We start from the raw sequence: 19,424 nt of genomic DNA, 5'->3' as shown, positions 1-19,424 counted from the left end.
TAACGAATGCACCTGCTATTTTTATCGATTTGGTGTTGTATTCATTGATGACATTTTGATTTATTTGCGTGATGAAACTGAGCATGCTAAACATTTAATAATAGTGTTACAAACTTTACGAGATAAGTAGTTATATGTGAAGTTTAGCAAATGTGAATTTTGGTTACGAGAAGTCAGTTTTCTGGGGGCATGTTCTGTCGGCATCTGGTATCCTAGTTGATCCGAGCAAGATCTCAGCTATTTTGGATTGGAAGCCTCTGAGAAATGTCTCTAAAATTTGCAGTTTTCTGGGACTTGTTGGTTATTATCGCTTGTTCATAAAATGCTTTTCTATGATTGTGACACCGTTGAAAAAATTGCTTCAGAAAGAAATGAAATTTGAATGGTCTGAAAAGTGTCAGAAAAGATTTGATCAGTTGAAAGCTTTATTAACCGAAGCTCTGGTGTGAGTTTAGCCAGAATTGGGTAAAGAATTTGTGATTTATAGCGATGCATCTTTGAATGGTTTAGGGTGTGTTTTGATGCAGGAAGGCAAAGTCATAGCTTATGCCTCGAGACAATTAAAGCCGCATGAAAATAACTAGTTTTGATCAGTTGAAAGCTTTATTAACCGAAGCTCCAGTGTGAGTTCAGCCAGAATTGGGTAAAGAATTTGTGATTCATAGTGATGCATCTTTGAATGGTTTAGGCTGTGTTTTGATGCAGGAACGAAAAGTCATAACTGATGCCTTGAGACAATTAAAGCCGCATGAAAAGAACTATTTGACACATGATCTGGAATTGGCAGCTATTGTGTTCACGTTGAAGATTTGGCGCCACTATCTATTTGGTGAGAAATGTCACATTTGTTCCGATAAAAAAAGCTTAAAGTATTTGATGACTCAGAAAAATCTGAATCTACGACAAGGAAGATGGTTAGAGTTGTTAAAAGACTACGAGCTTGTAATTGACTACCATCTGGGAAAGGCCAATGTTGTTGCTGACGCTCTAAGTCGAAAATCATTGTCTGCATTGCATGCGATCAATACTCAATTAACTTTGCCTAATGATGGTTCGGTTTTAGCTAAGCTAAAAGTAAGATCTTTATTTATTCAACAGATTTTCGAAGCTCAGAAGGCTGATAATGAAATGTTAGTAAAATGAGCTCAATGTGATTTGAATATTGATTCATAATTTTGAGTTGATGCTGAACTATGTTTGAGATTCAGAGGCTGAATATGTGGTCCTAGAAATGTCGTACACCTTTGTAGTGGTCAAATCTTAGTGAAAATAAGATAGACGAGGTCGATTTGATAAAAGAGACCGAACAAAAAGTGAAAATAATCCGAGAAAGTCTGAAAGCAGCTTCTGATCATCAGAAATCATATGCCAACGTGAAACGAAAAGATATTGAATTTGAGATTGGTGACAAAGTATTTTTAAAAGTGTCTCCGTGGAAAAAAGTACTCCGATTTGGCAGAAAAGGCAAACTGAGTCCGAGGTTCATCGGGCTGTATGAGATTATCAAGCGTATTGGGCTAGTTACTTATAGATTGTTGTTGCGATAAGAATTGGGAAAGATTTATAATGTGTTCCATGTATCGATTCTTCAACGATACAGATTCGATCCTTCACATGTGATTTCTCCGTCTGAGATTGAGATCCATTCTGATATGACTTACGAAGAGGAACCGATCCGTATCTTGGCACTAGAAGTTAAAGAATTGAGAAATAAGAAAACTCTATTAGTAAAAGTTTTGTGGCATCGACACGGTGTTGAAGAGGCTACGTGGGAGCCAGAAGATGCTATGAGACAGCAATATCCAAATCTGTTCAACGGAAAGATTTTTAGGGACAAAAATCCCTAAGCAGAGAGAGTTGTAATAGCCCGATTTAGACCCAAGTCGGAATAGTTATAACACCCTTTACCCGTATTTGATGCCGGGACAGGGTATGACGCATTACCGAACTTAAGCAGAACCAAACATACAACACTAGGCCGCAAAATTTCATTCAAACTAAAACCAATCAATTAAAGTCCATTTATCCCTATTATGGACCTACGACGCCCAAAACATACGTTATTAGTGGTCCGGGACTAAACCGAGAACTCACAGAAATTCTAAGCAAAATTTCTAGGTTAAAGCCTCACACGCCCGTGTAGAGGTAATACACACGCCCTGTACTTTGGGACACGCCCATGTCCCATACCAATTTGGAATTATTGGATTTATTTCCAATTCGAACCTACAGGGGTTTTCATAGGGCCGAGCACACGCCCTTACCCCTCACACAGCCTGGGACAGACCCGTGTGGTAGCCCGTGTGGTTTTAGTGAGCATTATGTTTATGACGTCATCATACAAATTTAAGGCACACGGCTAAGCACACACCCGTGGCCAGAGCCCGTGTCCTCCACACGGTTGAGACACATGGCCGTGTCTCTGCCCGTATGTTTACTACCATGCATGTTAACCTAAATTCAAGGTGAAGGGGACACACGGCCGAACAACACACCCATGGGGCTGACCGTGTGTCACACACGGCCTAGACACATGCCCGTGTGTCTACCCATGTGGACCATTTGGAGGCCTACTATCTAAGCCATTGGTCACCCTTAAACAATCATACACTTCCATATGTTCAATGGCATATCCCATGATATATTTGGATACTTAAACATGCAACATTATAGTATCACTATGACCCCTTTTCATACTAGTCCATTAGTATTCACACAACCTTATCCTTTAGGCATTCCACACCAATTTCATGGTTTACCATATTCCATATTATCAATCCATTATGAGTGCTAAATCATGCAACCACATACTAGCAAATAAATAGTCATCCATCAAACCAACACATACACATCTTAGTATGCATGTAAAGGTAAACTTAGGGATACATCCCAATCATTAATATGGACCAAATCACATGGCCACATACGAAATAATCAATGCCCAAATGAGCCATTACACTTGGCTACTTCAACATGATACATATACACAAGATAGACGAGTTTCCTATACATGCTATGACCAAAATAATTGAACCCTTTTATACCCAAAATCCTTCAAGATAGTGTGATCAGAGCTCTGACGCCTACCGATCCTTTGAGCTAGCTTGACGTATCTAAAGAGAAGGGAAAAGATAGGAGGGTAAGCTATAAAGCTTAGTAAGTACACATACAAATAATCTACATTTTGCAACTATTGATAATCTAAGCATAATTACTTATCCATTATGATACTTTTCATCATGTCATATGTATACTTACCTTCTATATTCATATGCACATGCTTATCCAAATACATATCTTTCATAATATCATCATATGCTAAGTCCTCATAGGGTTTTAGTACATACCTATGCCATCTTGCACACATATGGCTTACTTAAATTTTACTTTCGAAATTCATATGACGTTACTCATTGAACACTTGGAATATGATTCAGACGCATGGAAGAAATGCACAGAAGTGCCTAAACGTAGCCTTGGCTACCTCATATAAAGTGCACCAAAATGCCTCATATCACATAATCACATGTCGCTCTCAATAGGGCTACTCAAAGAGCTAAAAGAGTATCCGAACACAACTCAGGATACCCAGCACCCGAACCCTAACATGTATCACATATTAAATGAGCTCATAACACACATGACTATCCTAGTGTCATGTGACTTGTATCCTCAACTATTCCTAAGGTTCAAACAGGATTTTAAACTTCCAGACCTTTACCGAACGTACATGTGGTCGCGTGATTCATAACAAGTAATAAATATTTATAATGAAGATCAAACCTAGACTAACTATTATCATGACGAAAAGGCAAGCGCACCTATCGAACAATTGTATAGTAATGGCAAGACTAGGATATCGTACCCAAGGGAACCAAAAGTACTAGTAATAACTATCTTTTTATTATCTAGCCTAAAAATGAAAGGATTTGTTTATTAACCTAATTATCTAAATTGATTAACTTATTTAAAGCAAAGAGAAAATTTGGAAAAAGACTTGAAGAAAAGCAATTGATAAAAACGACACCCAAGGAGGAATCTACCTAGATTTCACTTGCTATCTGACTCTGAACCAGACGATTTATTCACTTGACTTGATCTGTGAGATTCCCTAACCTATGCTATTATCCCTTTTGAGACTAACAATGTCTAACCCTCAGTTGAATTAATCAAAATTTTTTTCTTAATTAACACCCCTAGGGAAGCATTAAATCACTCAATGGACTCCCATATTAGGTTTCACCTTAAACCGGCAAAATCTCGTAACCCTATTTCTAGGCGTTCGATCAACTCTATTTAATTATGACAAATCTATTCTTAGGCAGGGTCTATTCCTCCTCTGCATAAGAACATCAAATCATGAATTAGTACCTGGAATATTAACTCAAGCATTAAGAACACATAATTAAGAACAAATCAAGTATTTATCATACAGTTCAGATAATAATAACAAGATCCATCATAGGTCTTATCCCCCTTAGGTATCTAAGGGGTTTAGTTCATAATAAAATAAGAGTACATCTCAAAAGTATAAAAATAAAAACACATGAAGAAAACTCTAAAAACCCCTGAAGGAATTCTGAGGGAGATCTTCAGTCTTGGAGTAGCTCTGGCTTTTGGGATGGATCGTCTGGCTTCCTTCAAGTAATTCTCGGCGTGTGGTTCTGTATTCTAGAAAAGTTCTGGAGAGGCCTCCCTTTTTAGGTCACACTTAGGGTGTTTATATAGGCTTTGGATTAGCTTTCTTCCTCCCTAAGTATCCTTTTTCGTCTAAAATACAACTCTTGGAAAAAGGGACACGCCCGTGTGCCAGGACCGTGTGATGTGATTGCCAGGCTGTGTTCGATCCGTTAAATTGTGTAAATCTTGGTCGACACCCCCAAAGGCCACGAGCGTGTGAGATGCCTGTGTGGCAAGGCTTAGGCCGTGTCATCTTCTCGATTTGGTCTGTTTTGTCCCTTTTTTGCTCGTTTTTGGCTCCTTTTGACTCTTTGGTGCTCTCCTGAGTACAAAACATGAAATAACCAGATTAAGAGCACCAAAATCCCCAAATCTAGTAATAAATATCCATAAATATGCTAAGTATTAGGGGTACAAATATGTATAATTTGGCATTTATCAAATACCCCCACACTCAAGTATTTGCTTGTCCTCAAGCAAAATTCTCATTTACTGCTAGAATTCATTCCTCTCAATACATAATCGTTACTAATAATGTTACAAACTATTCCACGAAAAATCATACAATGAGAATTCAACTATAGGGGCATTAAAAGCCTCAAACAACCTAAATCGAATATTTTGATAATAAAATCATAGGTAATCTCCTTCCTTCAAGTAATTAACTTTAGTCCTAAATATACAAGAGATGACATCCTCACTAAAGATTCACTCAAATCACTCAAAGTGTTTAAGGTTCAAGATTAAGCACTCAATTGTCTAACATGAAAAGTTATTACCATAGGCTTGCAGGAAAATCAAATCTCCACCACTTGTAAATGATATGATACACTAATCAAAAGGTCTTTGCATGGTTGTAATGGGGTTTAGGTTAAAGGTATGGATACAAGTTGAAAATACAAGGGTTTGAATCGAGATAATTTCAATATATTACCCCACTATCAAAAACTTAATTACTGAACCACAAACAAATATCTAGAACTATATTACATGAGCTTATGAAAACTTTAGCTTGCTGAGAATTACAATAATAATACTGAGTTTTTTTTTTTAAGAACAAATCAAGTCAATATAATATAGAAATCATACTTCTTGATTCAGTAACAAAAAATGGTGAATGTAGTGAGGTAACAATATTAAAAATAATCCCAATAAAAAAAAGGGTAAATTAAGTAAGAGGATTTCAACAATAATGGGTTAAAAATGAGGGTAATTAATAAAAAGGGTTAGTAGGCTCAAGGGGGTTTACTAAGGGTTTAATTATGTGGGAAGGCTTTTTATGGAGCAAGTGGGTTAAATCCTAAGTGCCTTTATCATCTCAGTATATCAAATCATACGTGTGATCTCGACATGTATAATCGAAGCAAGTTCTAGAATAATAGTTCAATGTTGACACACTCAAACCACAAAACAGGTGAGCAAGAAAGAAAGCTATATGCTCAAAAGGCTTAAAAATCTCACCAAAAATTTGGGTTTTTGATTTCATTCCTGTATACTTAAGATTCCAAGATAATACCTCAATTTAGGAAAAATAGTCTAAAATTTTTATTTCTCAAAATATCAACTTATCATGCTCGTTTCTTTAAGGTCCTATAATCAAATAATCATGCATAATTACCTTGGTCTAATTCATGACATATCAAAAATAATTATAGATCAATCAGAATTCATTTTATCAATATTATGAGAAAATCACTTAAGCACAAGATCAAATTTAGGGATTTGAGAATAATACAAAAAGTTAGGTTTCATGTTCACCCCCCACTTAAGATGTACATTGCCCTCAATGTACAAAGATAGATTATTCAAAATAAATAAAATCATAAGAAGAAAGGAGATGAAACTCCCTGTTATATATATGCGGAGCTTGATTCTGAGGCTGTAGTGTTTAGGGAAAGTAGTAGCTGCCATTGTTCTTGGCTAGATGAAGAAATTGGGGCTTTGAACATAGCACTCGTGAGGTATTGTTTTCCATTTGTTTCCTCATTCCGTAAAATATTCCTAGTAGCTTTGCTTGGAAGTCTATAGAATCATGAAGAGCTTATTAAGAGTTGGTGTGGAAGAGAGTGTAGTGGGATTACTTGTAAGAGATACCAGAAAATGAAAAAAAATTTAAAATTTACTAATATAGATATGTCTTTCAAAATAAAATAATAAAATTGGAATGAAAATAGAAATAAAAAAAGAAAAATAAATTAAATTAAAAAAATAAGAATAAAAAGATAGGAAGATTCAATGATCCTTGTCAATAGGGCCCTCAAGTGGTGGCGCTGGAGTGGCGATGTGGAAGTGCTAGAACAGCTGCTGCATCATGGCATGTGTAATATCCTGAATTAGGGCTTAATCAGAATAGTGGTTTTGTGTGACAGTCCTAAGTAGACCCTAGTCGAAAAGTGGTTTCGGGACCACGAAACCGAGTTTTATAAATAATTGAAAGTTATATTCTATGTTCATGATGTGAGTAAATGCATGTGTAAAAAAAATTCAAGCATTAATTTTGCCATTTGTATGTGAAATTTTGAAAGCAGGACTTATGTGAAACATTGGTAAAATAGGTTAGGTAAATGTATAAAGTGATCTAATAGAACATGTATTCAAAAATGGGGCTTGCATGTCAAATTCCCCACTTTAGAGGAAGTGGCCGGCCATGATGGTATAGGATACAAAATATATGCATTTTGTATTAATATTATAATGACTACATGGTTTTATAATAGGAAATAAGTATTAGAAAAAAAAAAAGATGTTAGATAATAATTAGTGGGAGGAGAAACGAAAGTTGTTCATCCTTGTCCTCCATTGCCGTAGCCTAAAGGGAGGGAGAAGAAAGTTTGGTTACTTTGATTTTTGGCTTAGAAGATGGCTAGATGAGGTATGTATTGAATGATTCTTGAAAATCTATGCATGTTTGAGATGATTAGTTCAAACTCTACTTATCCCATAGATTAAACTTAGAATTTTGAGGTTTGAGATTCGGTCAATAAGCTTGAAACTCATAGTAGTTTGTTTTGGTAAGCTTGGTATACGGATGATAGATGTGTTTTGGTTTTGGTTTGATAACGATGTTAATGATGGTGATTTTCTGTCATGCATTAACTTAAATTGTAAGTATGATTTATGGTATAATTTGTGTGATGGAATGGTCTTGAGATTTGGCTTGATTAAATGGGTAAAATGCTAAGTGTTTTAAAGATGATGTAATGGTTATTTCCGTTTATGTGAAGTAAATATAGAGGATGGTTATAAGCTGTTTTATGATTTGATAATGGTGATTAAATCTTGTAGTTAAGTGTTTAGATATATATATATATTAATAATGAATTTAGTTGTACTTGCTATGTGAGAAATGTGCAATGCTATAGGTATTTGATTATTAGATATGGTTATTTTAAGTTGATTTGTAATGGTATGATTGCATTGATGAATTGGTTTGGAAATGGTGGGAAGAATTGGCTATTATGCTTGATACTAATGTCGAATATGAGAATGTTGTACTTGAAAAATGTAGGTGAACATGACAAGTGTATTCGGCTTAGGGCATAAAGGATATGAAAATTTGGTATTTATTTTTGATTGTGTGTGTATGACCATGGATAATTGGCTGCACAAATATTATGAATACATAATGTATGTTAAATTTATTAAGCTACAAAACATTATACATGATCGGCCAAGGTAAATTATTTGAGTAAAGTATATCTTGATGGTACATTTCGGCTAGTATAAAATGTATGTGGATGTCGTATGACTATGTTTAATTTGGGAAGTAAATTGTTTGATTTAGCTCAAGAGCCTAGAGGATCAAAGTTGGATAAGAGAAAGGAAAAAGTGATCGAATAGCCGTCGTAATCGTTCGACAACTTCTGAGGTAAGTTTTAAGTGATTAAATGTTGAGTAAATTCAATCATAATAGGACATAATGAGTTGATTTAATAAGATATGATGTGGCCATGATATGTCTTAAACTCAAATGGTAAGTTCATAAGTGTTTGGACTTGGAAATTTAAGAGCAAATTGTAATAATTTGTTTAGGACAGCAGCAGTAACGTGATTTTAGAAAATCACTATAAATTGTTGGTGTGGAATTATAGGCTGAATAAAATATGTATTAAAAGCTTAATTAGTCTATTTTCTTATAAAAGAGACCGTGTAAGCAAAGAAATTTCCTATAAAGAGATATTTAAAGTTGTGTGAGATAGTGTTAGAATGACTCTGAAATCCCCTGTTCTGTATTTAGAAAATCATTATAATTTGTAGAAAAATGGTTATAAGATAAAATTTATATGCTTAGACTCCTTAATGAGTCTAGTTTCACATGAAATCAAATAGAACATATTTTGAATTCTGTACAATGAGAAATTTTATTTGTAGTGAAGAGTGGTCAGATTAGTCAAACAGTGAAATAGGGGAAACTTTAAGAAAACTCTGGTATTGATTGGCCAAACCTAAAATTCTGCAAATTTTATGGATGGAATATATATGAGTCTATATTCAGGGAAAATTAACGGCAATTGATTTTGAATTTTTTAGCTCCAGTTATAAACAATTTAGTGACTATTGCTCAGGAAAACAGCTTGTAGTGAATATGTGAAGTTGTTGTAAACATTGATGAAACTATTTGAGTTGCTTATAAGCTATTGCTGAAATTGATATATGAGATATGTATATGCGGTAAAGCCGAATGGCTAATGTGAAATATATATGAGATATGTATATGTGGTAAAGCCGAATGGCTAGTGTGAAATATGTATGAGATATGTATATGTGGTAAAGCCGAATGGCTAATGTGAAATATATATGAGATATGTATATGTGGTAAAGCCAGAATAGCTCTTGTGAAATATATATGAGATATGTATATGTGGTAAAGCCGAATGGCTAGTGTGAAATATATATGAGATATGTATATGTGGTAAAGCCGGATGGCTAGTGTGAAATATATATGAGATATGTATATGTGGTAAAGCCGAATGGCTAATGTGAAATATGTATGAGATATGTATATGTGGTAAAGCCGAATGGCTAGTGTGAAATATGTATGAGATATGTATATGTGGTAAAGCCGAATGGCTAATGTGAAATATATATGAGATATGTATATGTGGTAAAGCCGAATGGCTAATGTGAAATATATATGAGATATGTATATGTGGTAAAGCCGAATGGCTAATGTGAAATATATATGAGATATGTATATGTGGTAAAGCCGAATGGCTAGTGTGAAATATGTAGGAGATGTGTGTATATTGTGGCCGAATGAACAAATGTGAAAGGTGTGTATTATTAGATATTTGATGAGGCAAATGAATTACAAATATGACAGTCGATGTGAATGTTGTAACATGTGATTAAATGTACATGAAACTTGGAAATATATTCCGGGTAAGACCCAATGACTACGTGTGGAGATTTTGTCCGGGTAAGACCCGATAACTACGTGTGGGGACTATTCGAGCTAAAGGTCTCGATGAAGATTCGATTAAAGCATAAGATTATACGACTTCACAAAGAACAATTGGTAATAAATCGTTCAATGCGTTAAGTTGGTCGTATGTATTTTGAGATTATATTTAAGCTTGATTTGGACTAAATCACAAGGTCGTTATGTGATGCATATGTGAGTAAAGCAATAACACCTTTGTTCTATGATTATTGTGCGTTTGGTCAATGTGGAAAGTTAGGTGAAAATATGTAATGTACCTATGTTTATAAGAGATCACTATCAAGTGAGAATTTATCTGCCTATTATATATGATGAGATGTGCATATTCGGTAAAGGGATGGTATGCTCGAAGGAAGAGTGAAATAAAAATACGAACAACTATGTTATAATTTGATTGTTATCTGTTGACATTGTTTAAAACTTACTAAGCATTGTAATGCTTACTCCGTTTACTTTGTTTCCTCTGTTTTATAGATCTCATTTGGAAGCTACAGGCTCGGGGATCATCAGCAACTAGTCACACTATCACTATCCACTGCTTGTTACTGTTATGTTTTGAATTATTTTATGGCATGTAAAGAATAGACCAGTAGCCGAAGAATATTTTGGTTAATGTATATAAGCCATGCGAAAATGACATCTTTTGAATGTGTACTTATAGAAGTTAAATCGTATCCCTGACTGTCTTTAGTATTTACCTAAAGGAACGTTCTTTATAAAAAAAATAAAAAAAATATATTCAAAATTTTTACTGTTCGAATATGAGTTTCAAGTCCGGTAATGCCCCTTTACCTATTCCGGCGACGGATACGGGATAGGGGTGTTACATTTTGTAACCACAAATCTGAGATAGAAATAATTATTTTATAATTATTTTGATTAGTATGATATGATTGCATGATTGTGTGAAAATTTCGTGATGAAATTCTATGCCTAAAGTGTTTAAATTAAAAGTAGGGACTAAATCGAATAAGTTGCAAAATTTGCATTCTAGAAGTTTTTAGTATGAAATTGCATTGAAATATTAATTAGGAGGTCTTACATAGCAATTTGACCAATTTCTAAGTCTATGGACAAAATTGGACATGGATGGAATTTTGGAAAGTTTAGTAGTAAGGGCATTTTGGTCATTTAGTTATTAAAATGAATTAAAACAAAATTAAAAGCCAATTTTGTCCATCTTCTTCATTAGGCCGAAATTTCAAGGGTTCTCCATAGTTAGGGTTTGTTTCAAGCTTCCAAGCTCCATAGTAAGTGATTCCAAGCCCGCTTTTAATGTTCTTTACGTTTTGGAATCCGGTAGCTCGATTAAGCTTATGTTAGCAATAATTCAACCTAGGGTTTATATTTGGAAAAATACCCATAGGTGAAATTTGTGTATTTTGATGTTTTATGATAGAATATGGGGTTTTAAATTATGTTAGACAACTTGTGCTACTCGGTTTTGAGTGAAAACGAGTAAAAGGGCTTAATCGACAAAAATACCTAATAGTCACAAGTATATGTTAGAGTAAGAATTTGATGTTGCCATAGAAGGGAAAAATGATCAGCATGTTATAAAACATAAGAATAAGGAATAAAGTTTAATTCCCGAGCCTAGGGGCAAAAGTGTAATTTTTCAAAAGTTCGTATTAAATATTGTTTTGATGAATGTATGTATTGAATAATATTAATTTGGCATTATAGATCAAGAGAAACGAGATTCAAGTCACGATCGAGGAAAAGAAAAGATTGTGGACTAAATTGCAAAATCTTTATATTTTGGTACCAAGGTAAGTTTATGTGTAAATAATGTAGCATAAATGTTATTTTTAAGTTATTAATGTTAATTATATGATATGCTGATTTTTAATCGTGAAATATTATGCTTTGTGGTTAATATTGAGTAATATGCAAATTATGTTTGCTACTTGATAAATATGAATTGCTACCGAGTATCGGTTCCGATATTCCATGGAAGACAGTAAATGTGAGATCGAGGGAAAAAGCCCATTTGAACCTTAGGAATAGATTAGGATACAAGTGACATGTCACTAGGATGGTTGAGCATCCGAACTCGTTGAGTTGAGTCCGAGTTCACTTATGGATGCGAATGTCCGAACTCGTTGAGTTGAGTCTGAGTTCGTGAAATGTAACTAGGCATCCGAACTCGTTGAGTTGAGTCCGAGTTCACTTATGGATGCGAACGCCCGAGCTCGTTGAGTTGAGTCCGAGTTCACTTAGGGGCGGGTTACATGATTTCTTGATTACATATGAGGCACTTATGTGCAAATTATTCGTGTATCTGAGTTGTATTCCGATGTGTTCAACGGGTGAAATTTCTAGTGAAATGGAAGAACACTTAAGATGCAAGCGACGTTTTGGTAAGTGTTGTGAAATGGACACTTTGGACAGGTATGTTCTTAACCCTCGGGTTGAAAATAGATACAACAACGATAAGGTGGTAAGATGATGAATGATGTTTAGAAATGTGATATATGTTTTGGTGATACCATGCTAAAGTTGTTTGGTATATTTGTATTGTTATGTTACTTGTTATTTACATATGACTTACTAATCATTTATGCTTACTCCTCCTCTTTATTTCTTGTATTTTGAACAAGCCATTTCGGGAATCGGACGGTCGAAGGTTCGATCACACTATCCAAAGGACTTTCATCTAGGTAAATGGCTTGTAAAACTTAAGTATGGCATGTATAGCAATATACTTATTTTTGTAAATAATTTTATGATATGGCCATGATTGGTTGAGAAAATGTTTGATCTTGATAAGTCATGGTGATGGTTAAATTTAGATCATGTTTGATATCATGGAAGTTTAATAGGTTATCTAGTTCATAACAACTCATGAAAAGATGAAATTTGCCTTAAAAGCAGAATATTTTTGTAGCAATGACATGAATTTGAAAATCACTAAAAATAGTATAAATGGAATTAAATGATGAGAAAGTTATGAAATTGAAGCTTAATGAGTCTATTTTCATATGGATTAAAAAAAACAACATATAAATTATACTTTATGAGATATTTGAAACCTTGTAAAACAGGGCCAGAGTGATTTCTGGATCCTCTGTTCTGACTTTAAAAATTCATAAAAAATTTTAAAAACATAATTAGAAGTCATTATTTATATGTACAAATTCCTTGTTGAGTCTAGTTTTAAGAGAAACAAACCTCGTAGTCATTGAAATTCTGTATAGAGAGATATCTGATTCGCAGAGGTTAGAGCTGTCGAACCCTAAAACAGGGGAGACTTTAACTAACAAACTATACTAATTGGCCCAACCAAAAATTCTAGAAAACAATTAGTAAATATATATATGAGTCTAGATTTAGGGAAAATTTACGGATCTTGATTTCTAGTTTTGTAACTCGAGATATGATTTTTCTTGTAACTGTGACGCGGGTAGCTAGAAAGCTGTGAATGTAGAAACAAATAATTTGAAGTTCTTAATTTGATAAATTATGTTCGGTAACCCCTCAAGCTCGACTCCGGTGACGATTTCGGGCATGGGGGCGTTACAGCATGCATGTCGTCCATCTGTCTGTCACGTCGCTAATCTCGCTTGTGAATCATCTAGAACTGTGTAGTGCAATACTGCTCGAAGTGAGCGAGTCGGTCGGAAAGGTGCACCAATGAAGTAGCCGCATGAATTGGTCGCTCCCTAGGTAGTGTGGTAGAAGGCTCCTCGTGCTGTGGGGGGACATCATCAGGAATGTCCTCTAGATCCTCCTCGTCAATGGCATGAGTGAGACAGTACTGAGGAGGATCGGTCCCATGGTGGCGCTCAATCATCCTCATGTGTAACATAGTTGTGATGCCCTATAGGGACATCTAACCTATCAGTGTAAGCGCGGATGACTGGGCCACTGTGTTGAGGAGGCTGAAGTATCTGGCAAGGCGCGTCACGTAGGGGCCGATGGAGATCACTCCCTTCCTATGCCACTAAGTCTGATGGCGAATGGCGAAAGCAATGAAGTATGCCAAATCAGTCACGTGTGCATTCGCTATGCACCATAAATAGTAAGCGTCATGGGTGTTGACGATGCCGGTGCTCTCTCTCCTTCCAGTCAAGGTGTGTGCCAATATGGCATGGAGATATCGTAGGGAAGGGGGGAGAGCTGAGGCCTTCAAGCAGCTGGGGTTGTAGGTGGAAGAGAGTGGTGCCAAAGCCTTCAGCACAAGGAGGAAGAAATGTGGATATTGCGTGGTAGTGCATTCATGTCCTCCTCCTCCATAAACTCATTAGTGTAAAGTCCCAGAGCGACTCCAAACTCTGGGACATTCATTACGCGAACTAGACCACCTAATCGGAAGTGAATTGTGCTAGGGTCGTCATTGTTTGTCATCACCACCTATAAATGAAAAGTAGAGCATAATTCTAAAGTTAGCTCTAAATAAGTGGGCTCGGTAATAGCGAAGAACCGTTCCCACAGGTCTATGGATAGGAGGGCGTGGATAGCATCAGCTAGCTGGACTTGCTCTATGGCAACCAGTCAATGCAGCGACCTGTAGTGAGGGGTCGCACGCGTAGTATCTGAAATAGCTCCTCCTGCAGAGCTTTCGAAAACTCTAGGAATGGGTGCTGAACTTCGGCTGTAGCACTACCAAGAAAGAACCCAGTCCCCTGCGTCTCTTTGAGGATGGGACCGCGGCCTTCTTGCCTCTCGATGACGACATAATGTTCCTAAAAATACATGAGCATTGATAGAATCCAAGATACATCAGTAGTTAAGCAAGAGGCCTAAAATTAGTATATGCTATTTAATAGCTTAAATAATTCAAATATAGAAAAACTCTAAAGCAAATTCCTAACTTGTCTAAAACATATTGGAAAAATAAGGTTAAGAAAGTGAACCAAAGGTGCTGTAGGGCGGCGCACGGGTGTGTTGATGGCAAGCACAGCGTGTGATACGGGGATATAGCCGTGTGGAGGAAAAATAGAGGGTATAGAGAGGGGAAAGTGGGGATTAATGTAAGGAGAGTGGATTTAAGGGTGGTTTGGGGGTTGGGGAAGTGAGAATCGGGGGAATGATGGCCGGAATAGGGATTAGGGAATGGGGAAGGATAAATTTTGGCTAGGGTTTTGAAAAGGGGAAGAAGATGAACAGTGGTTTGCTTATATAGGGGAGGTTCACACGGCCTAGAGCCACGCCCGTATTCTTTGAGGGTGAGCCCATGTTTTTTGAATTTTACGATTTAGATCATGCCCGGCTACTATCCCATGATCGTGTGTCTTGGGCGTGTCTCAAACACGGCCATGTCACACGACTGTGCCTAGCTTTGTTCGCTTCTCCCACGCTCGTGTTTTATGGTAGCACGCCCGTGTATTATTGTACACGGTTGAATGGCACGGGCGTGCGAAGAAACAGAATCGAACCTTGTCCCTGGCACGCTCGTGGTTTTCCATTCCCACGCCCGTGGTATCCTATCTAGTTCACCCACAGCCATGTCGCACGGCCGTGGGGATTTATCGCACCTCGTGTTTTGGAGAAATCATGTCCTGCTTCTACACGGCCGTCTCGCACGGTCGTGTCTCTTCCCCTATTTGGCCACGGCTTTAGACACGCCCGTGTGTCTGGCCGTGTGTGCTGAAAAACTTTGTAGTTCAAAGATTAAGTTAAAGATTCAAAGTGTTAGAAATTAAAAATAAAGAACTTAAAATATGTTAGTGCTTAGTTTGCCTCCCGAGAAGCGCTTATTTATAGTCTAAGCTCGACTTACCTCTCCGTTAAATGATCATGGTGGTTTGAGGAGTTCATACTCCTTATTCTTGCTGTCAATCTTAAAATAAGGTTTTAATCCGGTGTTGTTTACCTTAAGAGTGCCGAACTTGGGATGACTCACCTCCACCGTACCGAATGGAAAAATACTGAGTACGGTAAGAGGGATTTCCTCATTTGTTGTGGTAGTGACAATGTGGGGATCTGCGGCATCTAGCAAGACTTTACCGCCAACCTTAAATTGATTAGGAGAGGAATCGGGCTTGTTTTGGCGTAGTTTTGGTTTATCATGTGTTCTCAGTTTGTGTGCTTGCCATTACTCTAGCTCCTTTATTTGAAGCCTTTGTTCCTCATGGGTGTCTTTGTTCGCTACTTGATAATAGTGCACTGTCTCCACTGTCTTGGTTCGAGGGGGTTTCTGCAAGAACGATTGAATATTAGTGTTGTCATCGACAAGTTTCATAGCATTATCTTGAATCTTAAAGGTTTTGACTGAGCCGGATGCTTGGAGTGTTACTGCGTCGTCTCCTGCACAAAGTGTTAGCTCTCCTGTGCCTACATAATAATGGTTCTGGCAGTTGCTAAAAATGGTCGTCCTAAAATTAAAAGTACCCCGTTATCCTCATCCATATCTAAGACGACAAAGTCTACTAGGTAAATAAATTTATCAATTTAACGAGAACATCTTCAATAATACCCTTATGAAATCTAACTGTTTTGTCAGCCAATTGTATGCTCATCCTAGTCTGTTTGGGTTTATTGAGACCTAGTCGTTTAAACATTTTATATGGCATAACATTTATACTTGCCCCTAGATCAGCTAAAGCATTATACACAGACAAACTACTAATTAAACAAGGAATTGTAAAACTCCCTGGATCTTTCAATTTGTTAGGTAGCTTATTCTTTAGAATAGCTGAGCAGACTGCATTGACTTCCACATGTGATGTAGCGTCTAATTTTATTTTATTGCTCAGAAGTTCCTTTAAGAATTTTGCTGAGTTGGGCATCTGCGATAGAACTTCAATAAAAGGTAAGTTAATATGTATTTTCTTTAAGAGTTTGACAAACTTACCGAATTGTTCTATTGTTCTGTCTTTCATCATCGCTTTAGGATATGACACACGAGGTTCATAATTCGTACTTACCTGTTTAGGATTATCATCGTTTACCTCTTCTCGACGTTTGTTCATCGCGTTGTCTTGCTATAATTCTGGCTCTATTGAAATGAATCCTTCCTTATTTTGAGTACTAATTGCATTGAGGTATTCCCTCGGATTAGGTTCAGTATTACTTGGTAAGCTACCTTGTGGTCGTTCAGAGATTAGTTTGGATAGCTGGCCTATCTGAGTTTCGAGTCCTTGGATCGATGCTTGTTGATTCTTAAGTGCTGTCTCAGTATTTTGGAAATGGGTTTCGACACCGAGATGTATTTAGAAAGCATCTCTTCAAGGTTTGGTTTCTTTTCTTGTTGATAAGGTGGCTGTTGAAAACCCTGAGGATTTTGTGGCTTTTGATTCCCTTGACCACCAAAGGAGAAATTTGGGTGGTTCCTCCAACCTGCATTATAAGTACTACTGTATGGGTTATTTTAAGATCGGAAGTTATTGTTACCCATATAGTTGACTTGTTCTTCTTCAGTTGTAGGATTGAAGGATTGGTATTCTGTATGCACACCTCCACCACTTGAGTCACACCTCATTACTGGATGTACCTGCGTAGAACCAAGTAAACCGTCAATCTTTTTGTTGAGAAGTTCTACCTGATTAGAGAACACAATGACCGAATCGATAGTATAAACGCCGGTTGTTTTCGTTGGCTTTGTCCGCATAACTTGCCACTGATATTTATTCAATGACATCCCCTCTATAAACTCATAGGCATCGTTTGGTGTTTTATTGTTGATGGTTCCGCCAGTAGCTATGTCAACCATTTGCCGAGTCGAGGGATTCAGACCATTGTGGAATGTTTGTACTTGAAGCCAAAGCGGTAACCCATGGTGAGGGCAGCTTCTCAGTAAGTCCTTGTATCACTGCCATGCATTGTAGTGTGTTTCTGAATCCATCTGCATAAAAGAAGAGATATCATTACATAATTTAGTCATTTTAGCCAATGGAAAATATTTTAGTAAAAATTTCTCAGTTATTTGTTCCCAAGTAGTGATACACCCTCGTGGTAACGAGTTCAACCACTGTTTAGCTTTGTTTCTCAGTGAAAAGGGAAACAACTGAAGACGTATGGAATCATCAAAAAAGCCATTGATTTTGAATGTATCGCAAAATTCCAGGAAATTTGCTAAGTGAGCGTTGGGATCTTCTTCCTGCAAACCATCAAACTGAACAAACTGCTGTATCATCTAAATAGGGTTAGGTTTTAATTCAAAAGTATTTGCAGCTACAGCAGGTCTAACTATACTAGATTCAGTTCCTGTTAAAGAAGGTTTACCATAATCATACATAGTACGTGGAGCAGGATTTTGATTAGCCGTAATTGCGGGAGGTAGCTGATTGCCTTGGATTTCAGCCATCTCGTCGGTTGGAGGTCGAGTATCATCTTCTCGCTCGTTCCCTGTGTATCGTAAGATGTGCCTTATTTCTCTTTCATTTTTGCGAATTGTACGATCGATTACTTCGTCAAAAAGTAATGGTCCTGACGGGTTTTTCTAGTCATAAACTATAAAAACCTGCCAAGAGAAAAGAAAAAAAATAAGTAAATTAATAAATAATAATAATAAACTAAAATTAAATTGCAAGAAGAATAAATGGCTAAAGTAATAAAAATTTAGCGTTTCTAATATTTTGACTCCCTGGCAACGGCGCCAAAAACTTGATCGCGTGACTCGTAACAAGTAATAAATATTTATAATGAAGATCAAACCTAGACTAACTATTATCACGACGAAAAGACAAGCGCACCTATCAAACAATAGTATAGTAATGGCAAGACCGGGATATCGTACCCAAGGGAACCAAAAGTACTAGTAATAACTATCTTTTTATTATCTAGCCTAAGAATAAAAGGGTTTGTTTATTAAGCTAATTATCTAAACTAATTATCTTATTTAAAGCAAAGAGAAAATTTGGAAAAAGACTTGAAGAAAAGCAATTGATAAAAATGACACCCGAGGAGGAATCCACCTAGATTTCACTTGTTATCTGACTCTGAACTAGATGATTTATTCACCTGACTTGATCCGTGAGATTCCCTAACCTATGTTATTATCCCTTTCGAGACTAACAATGTCTAACCCTCAGTTGAATTAATCGAAATTTCTTTCTTAATTAAAACCCCTAGGGAAGCAATAAATCATTCAATAGACTCCCATATTAGGTTTCACCCTAATCCGGTAAAATCTCATAACCCTATTTCTAGGCGTTCTATCAACTCTGCTTAATTATGCCAAATCTACTCTTAGGCAAGGTCTATTCCTCCTCTGCATAAGCACATCAAATCATGAATTAATATCCGGAATATTAACTCAAGCATTAAGAAAACATAATTAAGAACAAATCAAGTATTTATCATACAGTTCAGATAATAATAACAAGATCCATTATAGGTTTTATCCCCTTAGGTA

The 19,424-nt window shown here is 36.4% G+C and overlaps 1 non-coding gene across 1 annotated transcript; it reads left to right on the top strand.

The window, feature by feature from the left end:
* The first annotated feature begins 17,838 nt into the window (after positions 1-17,838).
* On the top strand, positions 17,839-17,945 carry LOC128290702 (small nucleolar RNA R71). Its single transcript, XR_008280490.1, has one exon. It is a non-coding gene; the product is annotated as a small nucleolar RNA R71 (small nucleolar RNA).
* The last annotated feature ends 1,479 nt before the right edge of the window (positions 17,946-19,424 follow it).

This window comes from Gossypium arboreum, chromosome 3 (assembly GCF_025698485.1).
Source record: "Gossypium arboreum isolate Shixiya-1 chromosome 3, ASM2569848v2, whole genome shotgun sequence".
Classification (NCBI taxonomy): Eukaryota; Viridiplantae; Streptophyta; class Magnoliopsida; order Malvales; family Malvaceae; genus Gossypium; species Gossypium arboreum.
The sequence above is the reverse complement of the archived record's forward strand: the minus strand, read 5'-3'. Positions and strand labels throughout refer to the sequence as shown.